General features: G+C 43.7%; 1 protein-coding gene across 3 annotated transcripts in view; it reads right to left on the reverse strand.

Moving 5' to 3' along the window:
* The window catches only part of LOC137433816 (protein PALS2), a 144,988-nt gene that overhangs the window by 40,409 nt on the left and 87,728 nt on the right, over positions 1 to 16,851 (reverse strand). The gene's annotated exons all lie outside the window — the stretch shown is intronic.

Below are 16,851 nucleotides of genomic sequence, written 5' to 3' on the forward strand. Positions count from 1 at the left end.
TCTCAGATATTTAATAATTTTTTTTGTAAATATTAAAGTCTGAATACATTTTATTGAGAGACACTGGATTTGCTCCACAAATGTGAAATGTGGCAGTTGAGCACAATGTCAGACAATGCAAATGGGGGAAAAGGTGGGGCATAGGAGAAGCACTTCTCTGGTCTGGTGTACATTGGAATCTCAAGATGATTCCACAGAAAAGTCAATGTTTGAGATCCAGTTTGAAAGATGTGCCAGTGACAAACAATTCAAGATTAGATTGAATGAAATGAATGAATGATCGTTTTAAGGCCATTTTCCCTGCTAGAGCGGGGGTTAGCCTTTCGGGCCCCATGACAATCATGGTTCCCTGTTTGAGGCAATGTTTTTATGGCCGGATGCCCTTCCTGACGCCAACCCTTGGTCATGCTCTTTTGATGCGCAGGGATACGGTGTACCTATTCTAAATCGGGGTACACACCGTGATCATTCATCCGAGCAAGCTGGTACTCAATTTGCCGACCTCGGAAGGATGACAGGCTGAGTCAACCCCCCTGGCATTAATTCAGCGATCGACCGGGATTCGAACCCAGGATCCTAGGATCCCAAGCCGGGACCCTAACCGCTAAGCCAACGCCAGGATTAGATTACAAGGAACTTTTCATAAGGAACTCCCTAGGGCCTAGGGGCTAAAAAAAATTGAGATTATAAGGGATGGGTGATGGTGATGGGTGATGGGTGATCTTGCTGATGGGTGATTCATAAGAATCTTCCCCCTAAAGAGATAAGGAACACCCCTCCAAAAAATTCAAGATTTATGAGAAAGTTTTCATAAAGAACTCTCCCTTAAACGACTCAACGTTACAAGGAACCTTTCATGAAGAACTTCTCCCCCTAAAAGGATACGAACCCCCCCCCCCCCCTTAAATTTTTCAAGAAAACAAGAAACTTTTCATCAATAACTCTCCCATAAACAGAACCAGTTTACACTGTCATAACATCAGCAAGGACAGAAAAAAAAAGCATTTCTCAAAATGGAGAACTTAGAGTACAGAAAACAAAAAAGGGAACAATTTATGGAGGTTTGTCAAGTTCGATGAGATTCAATCGTCTAAAATCCAACAGCTCGAGGGTGGACAAGACCAAATGCCATAAATCAGTAATACCAAATAACCCCCCTTCTCATCCCCACCCGATCGCATGAGAACATTGTGTGGTGTGGTCTATCCACGTGACATCAGTGAGCAACAACACGTCCTCAATCTCCATGGAATCTTTGAGCAAAAATAAAATAAATAATAAAAAGAGGAAAATTAGCTCCAGATTGCATTTTGCAGGCAGGGCACAGTTTTATGGTTGACAAAGAGGCACAGAAATGATTTTTTTTTTTAAGGATGCTTGACGAAACAGGAAAGCAAGATAATATTATAATGCAAGTTTGATTTGGAAGGTAAGCACATGATTTAAAAAAAAAAATTTGTATACAGAATCGAGGCTCGTGAAAGCTAACATTTATCACACAAGCAAATCAAACAGACAAAGTATATAAAAAGGGGAGCGGTAGACAAGATAGAGAGAAGGGGAAGCACACAAACAAAACATTTGAGAGCAGGGACATCGGGAGATGTGTGGGAGGAAGAGGGCTTGGGGGGAGAAGGCGTGGGAAGGGGGGGAGAAGTATAAACACAAGGACACCAAGGACTTCCAGGAAAGAAGTCGGTATTTCAAAAAAGTGGATTTGGGGTCAAATTAGCGTTCACATCTACAAATCAAAACTTCACTTTGGGAAATCAAGAGCAGCAGGAAAGAGTAACTCAAAAGCATGATGTGGACAGCTGCAAATCTGTTTTTGACGACAGGAAGGCTGGTGAGTTTGGAGAGATGTCAAGAAGCCATATACAGGCATGGCCAAAAATATTGGCACCCTTGCACTTTTTCAAATAACTCACAAAATACATTTTCTCAAAAAAACAAGGTGAAATTGACAAAAGTATTTGGTCTCCACAATTCTTTATTTCACTGTTAATATTACAGGACCTTTGTTTTTGATTCAGAACTTAATATATCCTTTTAAATCAGAAAATAAAAAGAAATAGCATTGACAAAATTATTGACACCCTCGAATAAATATTTGGTAGCACTGCCTATGGACAAAATAACTGCAGTCAAGTGCTTCCTATAGCCATGAATGAGCTTCCTACACCTCTCGACTGGCAGGTTGTCCCACTCTTCTTGTGCAAACAGCTCCAGTTCTCCCAGATTTGAAGGGTGCCTTCTCCCAACTGCTGTTTTCAGATCTTCCCCACGGGTGTTCAATGGGATTTAGATCTGGACTCCTTGCTGGCGACTTCAGAACAGTCAAGCGTTTTGTCTTGAACCATTCCTGGGTGCTTTTTGATGTATATTTGGGGTCATTGTCCTCCTACAAGACCCATGACCTTCGATGGAGACCCAGCTTTCTGACACTGGGTTGAACATTGCGCTCCAAAATGCCTTGGTAATCTCCAGATTTCATGATGTTATGCAGACATTCAAGGCATCCAGTGCCAGAGGCAGCACAGCAGCCCCAAAACATCACTGAACCTCCTCCATGCTTGACTGTAGGGAAGGTGTTCTTTTATTTTAAGGCTTCATTTTGTTTTCTGTAAACGTAGAGATGATGTGCTTTACCAAAAAGCTATAATTTGGTCTCATCTGTCCACAGGACATTCTCCCAGAGGATTTTGGCTTGTTCAGGTGTGTTTTGGGAAACTCCAGTTGGGCTTTATTATGCCTCTCTCTCAGCAGTGGGGTCCTCCTGGTTCTTCTACCATGGAACCCCCTTTCATCGAGTTGGTGACGGATGACGCGAGTTGAAACTATCGTACCTTGTGTCTGAAGGTCAGCTTGAATGTGTTTGGCAGTTGATCGAGGTGCTTTATCCACCATTCAAACAATCCTTCGCTACAATTTTCCATCATGTTTTCTCTTGAGGCCACATCCAGGGAGGTTGGCTACAGTGCCATGGGCCTTGAACTTCCTGATAACTTTGCGTACGGTAGATACAGGAACATCAAAGTCTCTGGAGATGGACTTGTAGCCTTGAGATTGTCCATGCTTAGCTACAATCTTGCGTCTGACCTCCTCAGACAATTATCTGGTTTTCTTTGTTTTCTCCATGCTCATTGCAATACACACAGTAACACAAAACAGCAGAATGACTCCTTTTCTCCATTCAAACTGGTTGAATGAGTGATTTTTATATTGCAGGCACCTGCAACTCACCACTGCAATATAAAAACCACTGGTGAGTTCGATTCCAAAGTAAAGGGGAATCACCTGCTTGAAATCTAATTATTTCTAACAACTTCTAAAATGTGCCAATAATATTGTCCGGGCCATTTTTGGATTTCTGTGTGGAATATGCTAAGATTTTGTAATTTTTTCAGCTTTTTTGCTTTGGTCCACTGCAAACCAAAGAAATACATATGTGGATACCAATATATGTTTTAATTTCAACAATTTTCTGAAAGAAATGGTGCATTGTTATAAAAATAGCAAGGGTGCCAATATTCTTTGCTACAACTGCATGTGGCAGTATGAGGTACTCAATAGATTTAGAGAAGTTTCTAATCTTACCTTAATGGAGCAAACATGAATGCCACCCAAACTCCAAAATTGATATTTAACAGTTTGTGGGCCTATGTAGAGGATCCAAACCCAGTTCTATCTCTGGTTCCAACTCAATACTGGTGATTGGGACAAATTCAGAGCCAAAGTACTGCTCAACTGCATGTTCCTTTTCTGATTTGTATTCAAAATATAACATTCAATTGAAATAAAGCTGCTCCTCGATCATAAAACGACGTTTCTAAATAGACAGACAGACCAGAAGTTAACCAATTGCTTCACCCCGCTTTTCGCTTCACGTGCGTGGGGTATAACATATTTACAGGCAAAGACAGAGAAAGGAAGAAGTGAAAGTACAAATTTAGAAAATGGTAAAATAAAACAGACATGATGGAATAGGAAAACTAGAACGACACTCTTGGACATCGAGACGTCAACCGGTATTCCTCCGTCCACATTATTACATCATTGTACAAACGTGTACCAAGTTTGATTTGAATCCCTTCAGCTGTACTCATGTATCACATTTCTATCAGACATGACCTCTGACCTTTGATGCCAAAATCTAATCAGTTCATTTTTTCATCATAATATATACATTTACAAAGTTTGGTCAAATTTTTTTTTTTTTTTTTTTGTATAGAGTCGAGGCTCGTGAAAGAGCTAACATTTATCAAACAAACAAACAAATCAAACAAGCAAACAAGCAAACAAAGTATATAAAAAGGGGAGCGGTCGACAAGATGGGGAGAGAAGGGGAGGAAGCACACAAACACAACATTTGAGAGCAGGGACATCGGGAGATGTGTGGGAGGGAGAGGGCCTGGGGGGAGGCAGGATAGGTATAAAACGCATGGACACCAAGGACTTCCAGGAAAGAAGTCAGCACCTCAAAAAAGTGGATTTGGGGTGAAATTAGCGGGGGTAGAAAAGATCAAGGTTTTGGATTGGGGAAGACAAGAGATGGTGGTGAACAGCCGTTTTAAAGACCTGGAGGGAGGAGTGGGATTGAAGAGAGTGAGGGAGTTTGTTCCAGAGGCGGGAGAAAAGAGGAATGAAGGAGTGAAGGTGAGCAGAGAGTCTTGATTTTGGCAGTTTAACCATAAGAGGGTTGCAGGCAGATCTTGTGCGACCTGTAGGAATATTTGGGGGGCAGAGCCCAGAGAGAGCTGGGGGAGCAAGGCCGGAGAGGAGTCAGTAGAAGACGGAAAGACCACCAACCTGCCTGCGGTGAGCAAGTGAAAGGACCTCGGAGATAGCGTCATCGCGGGACATTCCAATGATTCTGAACGCTTTGGTTTCAACAGCGTGAAGACGAGCTAGGTGTGAGGCAGGAGCACCAGCCCAGAGGGGATAGCAGTACTCCATTGAGCTGCGGATGAAAGCCTTGTATGTGGTGAGGAGCTCAGGTGTGCCAAGGAAGGACTTCGCACGACGGAGGATGCCCAGTCGGCGACTGGCTTTGGAGGCCAGCTTGGAAATGTGGTTTTGCCAGGAAAGATCATGGCAGATAGTGAGACCCAAAAGCTCGAGTGACAGAACTTCTTGGAGAGGATTATTCAGAAAGTAGATGGGAGGGTTGTCCAGTCGGTCTTTTCGGAGAGGCATCGTAAGAGTGTGAGATTTGTCAGGGTTGATAGACATGTTCCACTTGTTTGCCCAGTCTGTGATTTTGTCCAGGTCTGCAGAGAGTGAGGAGGCTGCAGACTGCCGATCTGAGGGATGAGGAATGGAGCGGCAGAGAGTGGAGTCATCAGCAAAGAGATAGAGAGGATTTTCAAGAGAGTCAGAGAGATCATTGATGAAGACCAGAAAAAGCACAGGGCCCAGAACTCTGCCTTGGGGAACTCGAGCCTGAACAGGAAGAGGAGATGAGAGAAACCCATTCAGGGCCACACGTTGACTACGACTAGAGAGGAGGTCCGCCAGCCATGCGTGGAGATTTCCATGGATACCAAAGGAGGAGAGTTTGGTGAGCAGAGCGCGGTGCCAGCCCGTATCGAAGGCACGTGATATGTCGAGGGAGACAGCTCTAATTTCCTGTTTGGCATTGAGGACCTCCATCCATTGTTGAGACAGCAGAAGCAGCATGTCCAGAGTAGAGCGACCTTGTCTGAAACCAAATTGATGATCAGAGATCAAGCCATTGGAGAAGAGGAAAGATTTCATATCCGAAGCAATGATGGATTCCATGACTTTGCTGATAATTGGGAGAAGGCTGATTGGTCTGTAGTTGCTAGGATCTGTTTTTGCACCTTTTTTGTGTAAAGCGGTGATGTTGGCTGATTTCCAAGCAGATGGCAGTTGACCTTGAGCAAAAGAGAGGGTGAAGAGAACAGAGAGGGAGTGAAAGAGCAGAAGAACAGGATTTTAGGACCCGTGGGCTGATGCTGTCAGGTTCAGTTGCAGAATCAGAGTCGAGCGTTGACAGAAACTTTTCCACCTTGTCAGGAGGAAAGGACACGGAGTCCAGGAGCAGCTGGGTACGACTGGGTACGGTGGGTACATGGAGGGATGGGTTTGGGACACAAGATTTAGAGGCAAACACAGAGTTGAGGCATTCAGCTTTTTCACGTGCGGAGTCAGCTGTGTAGCCGTTTGAGGTAACGGAGGGGATGGAGGGGGAACAAACACCAGAAACAGATTTGACCAGATGCCACCAGGATTTGGAAGAGGGAGACAGATAAGAGAGTTCGGTCTTGAGAACGGAGAGATATTGTTTCCTGGTTCTCCTGAGGGTGGACACACTTGTTTTGGGCTTTGTGAAAGGAAATGAGATTTCCTTCCGTTGGATTTGCTTTCCAGGAGGCGAAGGCAAGTTGTTTCTGGGCAACAGCCTCACCACAAGATTCCGTGTACCATGGACGGGAGGAAGGGTATGACAACTGAAGACGAGATGGGATAAATCTGTGCATGAGAGAGCAGTTTACTTTGGAAGAATTCCCAGGATGAGTTGATGTCAGAGGTGGTAGAGATGGGAGACCAGTCCAGGTGATTGATGGCTGCTTGAAGACCGTGCCAGTTGGCCTGAGTGAAATGCCAGACTCGTCGACACTGAGCAGGCTCCCTGAGAATGGTCAGAGAGATGTCCACTTTAACAAGTTATCGTGTTAAAGTGTTAACACTTTAACTTGTTAGTTATCGTGTTAACAGGAGTTTTGACTAATATGACCTCTGAACTTTTACCTCGTAACTGCAAAATCGAATCAGTTCATCTTTACATCATTATACATACCTATACCAAGTTTGACTGAGATACCTTCAGCCATTCTCAAGTTATAAACCTATTACAGACTCTGACCTTTGACCTCTTGACCGCAAAATCAAATTAGTTCATCTTCGCATCATAATACATACTTGTACCAACTTTGGTCAAATTCACATCACTGGGTCACAAGTTGTCGTGTTAACAGTTTTGCCTAACATGACCTCTGACCTTTGACCACGTGACCGCAAAATCGAATCAGTTCATCTTTGCCTCATTGTACATACCTGCACCAAGTCTGACTTGGTTCCCTTCAGCCGTTCTCAAGTTATCGTGGTAACAAAAACCTATCACGGAAGCACAGACGGACGGCTAGACGCAAGCATGGGCACACGGACAGACGGACAACACAAAAACAATGCCTCCTGTGACTTCATCAGCGAAAGCATCAAAAAAAAAAAAGGGATAAATTGGACAGCAAAAATAAATGTATTTAACAACCCTCGCGTATCACTTGCACTGGTAGATGAAACGTTCAAGTGGGAGAATGAATCAGGAATGATACGTGGAGAGAGTAGCTTGGAAGGCAAGTTAATTTACAATCAGTTCTGGGTAGACACCAAACTTTGTCATTTACGACTGGGTGCTATAATTTACTGCAGTGCAATTTTTGAAATGCAATGCCCGAATAATGTTTCGATAGTTTTGCACCTGCTTCGAGAATACACAAGGAAGCATCAAGGGGGTTAGGACTCATACAAAGCTATTTGGCCAATCACATCTGCTCGCATCCACAATCAATTGTATACTTACAAAAATAATGGGATTTAATTCCACCTAAATGTCCCATTCAATCTATTGTGGCATCTACGTTGCCATGATACCAACCCAAAGGCCTCGTCTTGTGATTGGGATGTACCATGGGGTTTGTTGCGTACACGTAAATTGCAAGTGGCACAGCTGGCTTAACATCAATGAGAGCGAAGCAGTCGATTCCGCAGCATGAGGCCACCCAATCCAAGGGAGGCAAGGAAAGTCCACGTCGTGGCAATAACATTTTGGATTATGCCACCTTGGGGGAATGGGAATGTAAACTCCACTAAAACCGACACAGAAATAAATCATTTTACTTCTTCCCAGTGGGAAGGATTCATCACAATCGTTCAAAGTGCACAGTAAATCTCCCTACTATGATGCCGACACAACAAGGCTGTTATGATGACAACGCAACGTGGTTAAAGGCAAATGGCAAATGACAAATGCAAATTGATGTACATTTTCATAACATTCTCATTTTCCCGAAGAACTCGATTCTGGATACTGAAGAGCAGGATGGCAAGGCGAGATTCAACGGCACAGCGGGGGTATTAGAGAGGAGGCATCTGTGGGATGCACTGAGAAAAAGAAAAAAACACGAAGAAGAAGCTTCCAGGTGGGCATGAAAGTCAGCTGGGGGATGGTGCGATGGCTAAAATGGATCGGAATATCGTGAGCGGGGATGGAAGATGAGAAAAGACGGTAATGAGCAGGCACCTTGAAGCACCAAAGACAGCAGTAGAATAAGACAAAGAACAAGAAACCTCCACAGGTGAAGGGGAGGGAGAGGGAGGAGAAGCCCAGTATTCCAACAAATTAACTTGACACAGGGATGAATGCTCAGTTCGCACTTGGCTTTGGAGGCCAGCTTGGCAAGTGGTCTGCCTGAATTAGTTTGCCGCTGATGGTACGGTCCAGGAGGCCATAGAGCTGTCGTTGATGTGGGAGGAGTGCGGCATGTGGTGCTGCATCTCAGAGCATGGTGGAAATCAGGTAAGAGGTAAATAAATAAAGCCATTCGATCTGCATCGCTTGTGCCCATTAAAAGTTAAACAAAAATCAAAGTATTAAATGATAATTACTCGATGTGACCATTCTCTCAAATTTTCATTTGAAATCCTCATATGTAAATAAATAAATAAATAAATAAATAAAGCGACATAAAGCACCACAGCAACTTTGGTAAATTGCGAGTCCACAATTGGTTGTGAAATGCATCCCTGCTTCAGGGTTAGCTGTTTAATTAGCACATTTTACAGGTGAGAGTGCAGATATGTTGAAATAGCAGTCATGATGGACCAAGCGGCCGATGGCAAGTGCTTACTGCCCTTATGATAACACACAAGCGTTGGTGACGCAAGTGCGTGAAGAGATCATGCACGTCACCGAGGCCGCGACTGCAATTACAAGAGCATTAAACACAAACGTGGCAAAGATACTTACTTATCAAAATTTTCAATGGGGGGGGGGGGGGGGGGGGGGTTAGGACATTTATATATAAACTTCCACCTGAAAAATCAATGCATATGGTTAGAGGTTTCACATTTACTTGTGGATCTTCGCACCTGAGAGCGAATTTGGAAATGAAGAATCTGTGCCAGTCAGCCAGTAAATTGGCAATCCACAACCCCGGCTCCCAAGGTATATTTTTGAAACTTTACAAATTGTACATGCGTTTACCAAGATCTAATCCCAATATTTGCATCAAATTGCACAAACAAAATTTCTCATGTTGAAAGGAGTCAACTTTGATTCTGAGACATGATGTGTCGTTTTTCAACTTAAAGTGAGGCAAATAAAAATTCACAAAACATAACAGGACACCAAGAGCGTGTCCACTCTCAGGAGGCCAGTGGGGGAGGTGGGGCAAATAGATATATTTATGCTGCGGCTAATAATCCTTCCTGTCTGCAGCAGGGTCAGTAAACCACTTGCACTGTGGCACGTGTACAGGCGAAAATTGGAGGTAGTCTTCCTCTCCCCACCCGTCTCAATTAATTTTATTATGCTCTACAGGAACACAAACAGCAAAGGTAAACGCTATTTACAGAGAGTTTCAAAAAGTGGACTACTTGAGCAGCTTGATATTCTGTCGTTTCTAATGCTATACCCTTCCCTCTTGCAGGTTATGGTGGTGGTGGTGGTGGTGGTGGTGTACTATTTCTAACAAGTAATCTGGATGACCCTACATTAACTATGGTGTTCACAGTGGAACAAAAAGTGAAAATCGTGACTTTGTGGTTTAAGACAAAATCCTACGTGTAGGTGTAGGTACGCCGACTATACTGTCAGTATTACAATGTTCACACCCGTAATGGATCTTCCAATGGGAGCATTCAGCAGTTTGTGGAGCACTTCCAAGCACCTGGAAGCATGAAAAATCAAAATAAAGGTAACAGTGGCTGCCCCACCAAGTGTTACTAAGGACCAAAGGAACATTGATCTTGTGAGAGATTCTGCTGTCGAAAGTCCTAAGAAATCCCACCATCGGCGTTCCCGAGAACTCGGCCTCATCTGTGTGGCGCATTCTCACTTCTGAACTCAAGCTCTACCCCTACATCATATCTGCAAGGCATTAACTAACTCTGAACGACATGGCAAGAGGAGTAACAATGTGTGATTGGTTCAGTGACCGAATGGAAAGGTACCAAATCTATCTATAATTCCAGTAATCTCTGTGTGTTTGTTTGTTTGTACGTTTGTTTGTTTGTACGTTTGTTTGTCTGTGACCGCTGTTTCTCGACAACCACGGGTCCGATATACTTTAAACTTGCCAGGTATATTGCTGGGGACCCGAGGATGTGCCTTTTCAAGGTTTCATATTAATCGGACAATTACTTACCGAGCTATGTCCAAAAAACGATTCAACCAATCAGAGAGCAGCGAGCTATCGCGTGTGCCGAACGTGGCGAACACACTCTGCCTCAGATGGCACATTTGAGAGCGTATTCATTTATTTCCCGTCGGCAAACTATGTTGGCGCTATGTTGGCGTTAAACGATGTTTTAAAACTAATTAAAACCCCGGGGGGATTGTCACTGTACTCGCAAGCCGTTCGCCGTTCGCTTTGGCGTTGCGAATGGACCAAAACATTTCATGAACCAAACCATTTCATGTAAAGCGTTCGCCGTTCGCTTTGGCGTTGCGAATGAACCAAAACATTTCATGAACCAAACCATTTCATGTAAATAGAGGGGGGGATATAATTTTAGATATAGATATAGTACGGGCATGCCCTAGTTTGATCAAATCCTTGTGGTTCAGTGATGAAGTAAACTTCCATTTGAATGTGGCTATCAACAATCACAACAACAACAACTTCTGGGGTGCTGAGCCTCCTGAGGAGGTATCTGAGATGTTTCTCAATGGCCCCAAGTCCACTTGCTTATGTGCATTGAATGACAGATGGGGTACGCTGGGACCGTGTGGTTCGAGGACGCCAATGATAAGACGGTGAAAAGTCAATGGCGAACTGTACCGACAGGTCCTACACAGATTCCACGCTGATCTCACTCAACTACTGTCTCCAAACCAACTCAGACTTGCCTGGTTCATGCAGGACGGTGCCCCACCGCACACTGCAGGTGAAACCATTGACTTGTTCCACCAGCTGTTTGGAAATCATGTCATTAGCCTGGGCACAGTGCATGAGTGAGCGCCCCACATCCGGGATTTGAATCTATTGGATTTTTTGGGGGGTGTTGGGAGGGTGGGGGGTGGGAGTGGAGCTGCCAAAGGTTAAGTTTGCACCAAGAAACCTCGAACCCTGGCTATGCTGAAGCAGAAAGTGGAGGACAACCGTCAGGCTACCATTCCAGCAACTTGCAGACTAATTGTGGAGTCAGGATAAAAGCCTGTTTGAACAGAGGTGTAGCACATATTAAAAATGTCCATTACAAGCAGTATAATGAGTGATTTGAAAACGGCATGGTGTATGCTTTCCATCAATGCATCACTGAACTTGCTATCTTTTGTAATTCTTCAACAATAAAACATTCAAATAGTCCACTTTTTCTGAAACACCCTGTATTCATTACATCATAAAAGGTGGCATTCATTAGTAGCTGGACAAATACACTTGCTCCATCATATAAAGACTATCATTTCAATAGTACGTAATTAATTGACATACATTCTGTGCAGACAGAGAAACAGACCCAAATTCTATACCCTCTTCTCTGGCTCTGGCAAGGGTAATAACATTTGTGACATTGCTTGCGCTTCCAGAGGTACACGTCATAATGACATTGTGCACAAATGGAGCCTTAACGCCTTCAGCCAATGAAAATTTCATTCATTTAACGTGGACCGGCCTTTCCTCGGGTTGGAAGACCATTTCAAAGAACAAGTCCGAGTCTAACATCCATTAATAACGTCTTTTGATTTTCAAATATCAAACCTTTACAATCCTTCAATTTTTCATGTTACTCTCAATCTTAGTGATTTCAATAATTCAGTTCTTATTTTATTAACTCTGCCGAAGGTGGACAGAGGGAATGATTTCACCCATTTGTCTGTCTGTTTGTCTGACTAAGTAGGATATCTCAAAAGGATACGGACGGATTCCGACAAAACTTGGTGGACAAGTTTGGTGTAACAAGGACGAATTGTTTACATTTTGGTGAATATTTAGATCTGACGACTAAACTTTTTTAAGCGATTCATCACTTTTGAGTGATGGAGCCGAAAACGATTTCTTATCGCACAATATCTCAAAGAGTTGTGGATGGATTATGACAAAACTTGGTGGATGAGTTAGTTAGGTAACAAGAACAAGCTGATTAGATTTTGGTTCAGGCCCAAATCCAGATCCGGCCTATCAGTGGGATACAAAACATAAACTGTTCAGCCTGGCGGAGGAATGCTCTCTAGCTGAGTGGTGTTCTAGTCTTAACTTTGTGACATTGCCATGTTGTCTCAGAATACCATGAAGACACAGCCTAAAAGACATGCTGCACAGTCATCCCAACCCTTCGACAGGATTTGAAAATCCCCTTTTCCATACATTTTAGATTCCCAGGGTCTCGTCATTCATAAAATCATATCTGACCTATTCTGCTTGTTTAACAGCATCAATGTGATTGCCCGGATTGTTTTTTGCTCCGTTTCTCTCCACAGCCTCCCCCCCACCCCCCCGCCCCCAATTTTGAAGGCTCATCGTGAAGCTTGCATAAAAATTACATGCAGCATTAAGGAGTCGAACCTGGTTTTGTCGGATAAAGTTTTTTTTCTCTGCTGTTTCTTGTAGCCTGGGGGTAGCTCAATAAGATTCGGGAGGGTGCCCGGTGAGATCCCTTGGGCAACTCAAGATATTAACCCCTTCATGCCCTATGCGCCCAAATCATGAAAAAATGGGAACTTCCCATAATTTCATGGTGAATACTCACATCAAATGCATCAAATTTGCTGTCTGATATTTATTCACACAGTACTTAATGTACAATCAAATATGATTCAAATTTGAAACAATTAACCCTTTTCTCGCTGTTCCAAATCGGTGAATTTCCACAATTCTGATTACACGCTTCAGAAATCGACATTTTGTAGACCAGAGTAAATGAAGAGAGAAATCTACAGAATAATGTCACAGTGACTATGAGGAATTTTGAACCTTTCTTAACCCTTATCTACCAACCCACAATAAACATGTATCGAATCACGTTTATGTACTACAGGGTGGCCCAAAACGTGTCCCTGTCCAAAATTTGAAACGAGCAAGGACAAGTTCTGAAACCTACTGACAGATTGTATTGTGCTGTTTCATGTCCTACAATACATGGTAGAATTAGAAACACTGGCATTCTGATAATGGCCTAGTTCAGGCTACTTGGGTCTTGAGCATCCTCTCCTGAAACATGCACAAAACATTGTGCAAGCTAAGCCTTTAACCTGACAACTGCATCTCTTGGAGTTACAAAGGGGTTCACTTTTTCAGCCGCATCTGATCATTTCCAAAATGTAGTCTGGGGCAAGTTTGGCATTTTCTGGTAGATTGGTTGGGCTCAGTGACCTGTTGATTGTGTCTTTATTCCATCCAAATTCTTCTGGGTTCAGAGCTGGTGGAGGATTTACATTGAGGGTTCGCCACAAAATTGCCTGAAAGTGGGCCCTCTTCACATTTTCAATAAATGCTTCTCTCGTTGGCGGAAGAGCAGCCAGGTTTGGTGCAGATGTATGACCTTTTCCATTCTTTTTCCCCCATAAAAGCAGCCTTGTGTGTGACATGTCCTTGCTGTCCTCTATGCCGTAACAGGCTGAGATGAAACCAGTGGCTTGATTAATGACTTGTTGGACCAGTGCGTCCACATTGCCTATGGCCGATAATTCATATCCAGCTTTCAGGGCTTTGATTACAGAGCCTTTTCCAATGCCAAAGTAACATGCTACAGTGTCACATCCTGATATGGCATGGGCAGGTAAAAGGTTCTTTACAATTTATTGATGCTTAGCCAGTGTTGACCTGATGTCCACTATTGCCCTTTCATTGCTTGGGGACTCCATGGCCAGTGGCACTTCCAGTCTTGCCAATTGGTAATGATGAAGTAGCAATACGAACACATCTGTGTCATCACAAACCACAGAGACTTGATGGGCTTCTCCAGCACACTCCAAGACTTTTTGGACAATGTTGATAACGGCTTCTTCATGATGAGTCTCTAGATCGTACCGGCTCCTTCTTTCTTCCTTCTTGATTTTGATGGGACAAGGGTCCTCCCCTGTCACAACCAACTTGTGTTTCTCCGTGCTCCGTAGATGGAAAAGCCTGTCCTGAGTCAGTTCATCACATAATATTCGGATAAGCTGTTTCTTGTTTTCAACAGATGACAAGACAACCTTCTGGGCTGAAAGCTTCATTTTCCGTAGCAGATTATGTTTCCTGCTAACCCCTGTCTCCCTGCCATCCCTCGTGATGGACTTTATACTGTACTCATTGTACCTGTCAAAGATGAGGTAAACGTCACTGTCTGTCAGGTATGAAGTTATCCGCTTCTTGACATTCGCAATGAAATTGGCTACTGTGCCATCTGCTGGCCAATGGATGGTCCAAAGCAGGGCTGATCCTTCTATGACAGTGACGTTTGCATCACCGGCATTCCTCCTGGAGACTTCAACCTGGAGCAACCTCTTGAGTGTGGACTTGGCTTTACAAATCCGCATTCCATCCTTCGTGAACATTGCGGTTGGGACAGGTGCAAGCTCATAGGAAAAGACATCCTTCACGTCAATATCGCGGTCACTAGATAACAATGTGATGACCCTTGAGTAGATGGCATTCAGATCATAGACTTTGGAGTCACCAACTTGGACAGATTTGCTTGTTGCTGCCATAATCACCATTTTATTGGGGATGGTATTGTAAAATCCCTCAGGCCAGGTCTTCTCAAAATCTTCTAACATTGCCTCTCCAATGTTCATGGCATTGTCTACATTGGCAGATGGTGGAGCTAGCTTCCCGCTGATAATGTTGACAGTACTCCCCCCTGGATGTGCCTTGGGATCCAATGGATGAAGGCATGTGTCGAGTTTCTTTCGAAGTCCAGCCCTGTCCTTGGCGTCTGCTTCTATCCTTGCCTTGGCCTCCTCCTTGTGATACAGTTGAACTGTGGTGGTATTCGTCTCCTCCTCTTCCATTTTCCTCATATCTGACTCAATCTTACAGCAGATGTGGCGGCTCAATGCCCAGATCTTCAAGGCTTCTGACTTCAGGGTTATTCCGATGATTCCCCCTGCGCTATGACCGTATCTCATGAACGTTGATTCTATAAATTGGTCGCTCCACAAGCCGTTCCATATTCCACGAATGTGTCGTGTCACATGTTGCCCCTGGAGAAAAAGCCTTTGGACATGAGGGGGAAGCTTCTCCATGGAACGAAGGTAGTAGAGTCCATATCTGGCATAGTGTACATGGCCGGCTGCGAAGTAGTAATGCATCATCTTTCGGAATGTGGCTAAGCTAGGCTGCCACCTACTATACTCCTAACTAACTGAAGTATCTCATTAACCTGAGTGACAATGGCAAACCATCAAATTCTCATTGGTTTGTTTGTGTACGCCTTACACCACCCAAGCGTCCTACCATAAATCGATCAGAAAAGGATTAATTATCAAAACTGTTGCTTAAACTGTTGTTTAAAAATGGTTTGCACATGCCCTACTGCATGAATAATCATAAAAACAAGCATGTTAGAGCCTTTGATAAACATACTTTGTGAAGAAACGAAGGGAACTCCCGTTTGTCAGGATTTGGGCGTATCGGACATAAAGGGGTTAATATCTTGAGTTGCCCAAGGGATCTCACTGGGCACCATCCTAAATCTTAATGAGCTACCCCCAGGCTACAACAGCAAAGAAAAAAAATTATCCGACAAAACCAGGTTTACCAAAATTCAGGCCTTTGGCTCCCGGACTAATAAGATGTTTTCCTATTCAGTGTAACGCACATGCGAGAAAATAGTTATGACCTTCATGTTAAATTCAAGTGATGACGTTTATGACCGACGAGTATTTTTGATGGCGGTCAAACCAGGATGCTGCAGGGCTCGACACACTCAAGACATCACCCTAGGTAACGGAAAAGCTACTTCAGGTCTTAGAGCACAAGACTCATGTGGGAAAACTGAGATGTATGTGGAATCATGGTCGAGGAAGGGTGAAACCCTCATGTGGGTGTCGTTGGTTGTGATCTCCATATGTAGGTTTCAGAATGTGGAACAGAGTTCTCCCAGGTCTCAAAGTAGCCACCTCCATTTTGTCAAGGGATCACGATTCATAGACCAAGTTGTGAAGTTTTCTTGTTCCCGAAGTTTTGTTCTAAGGGCTCTTTTCAAGATTCCGAGGGCATTGGACAGCTCCCAACTGTACTTTGTTTGTATTGGTCATTTTCCCAGGGATCATTTTTAAGATCTCCCGAAGGTTCTTCTTTATCTTTCCTGTTCCTCCAATTTCCATTGGTACAATTTTGGCACTCTTCAGCTTCCAGGATATTTTGACTTCAATTTTGATGCCAGAACAAGGTGCAGTTCTGACCTCAAAATTCGACCCGCTCGTATTATGCCGCAAAGTTGGTTCTCTCTCTTTTCTACAAATATTACTTCGGTTTCTGCTCTCAACAACTTGCTGCTTGTGTACCTCCGCCATTAGCGATACCACGGACTACTCGGCAAGCCACTACATCGCATGATTATTGTGTGGCCATTGGCAACTCAAGGGTGGCCCATTATGATGTTTGTTGCTTGCCCTCC

Source organism: Myxine glutinosa, chromosome 10 (assembly GCF_964187855.1).
Source record: "Myxine glutinosa chromosome 10, kmMyxGlut1.1, whole genome shotgun sequence".
Taxonomy (NCBI): domain Eukaryota; kingdom Metazoa; phylum Chordata; class Myxini; order Myxiniformes; family Myxinidae; genus Myxine; species Myxine glutinosa.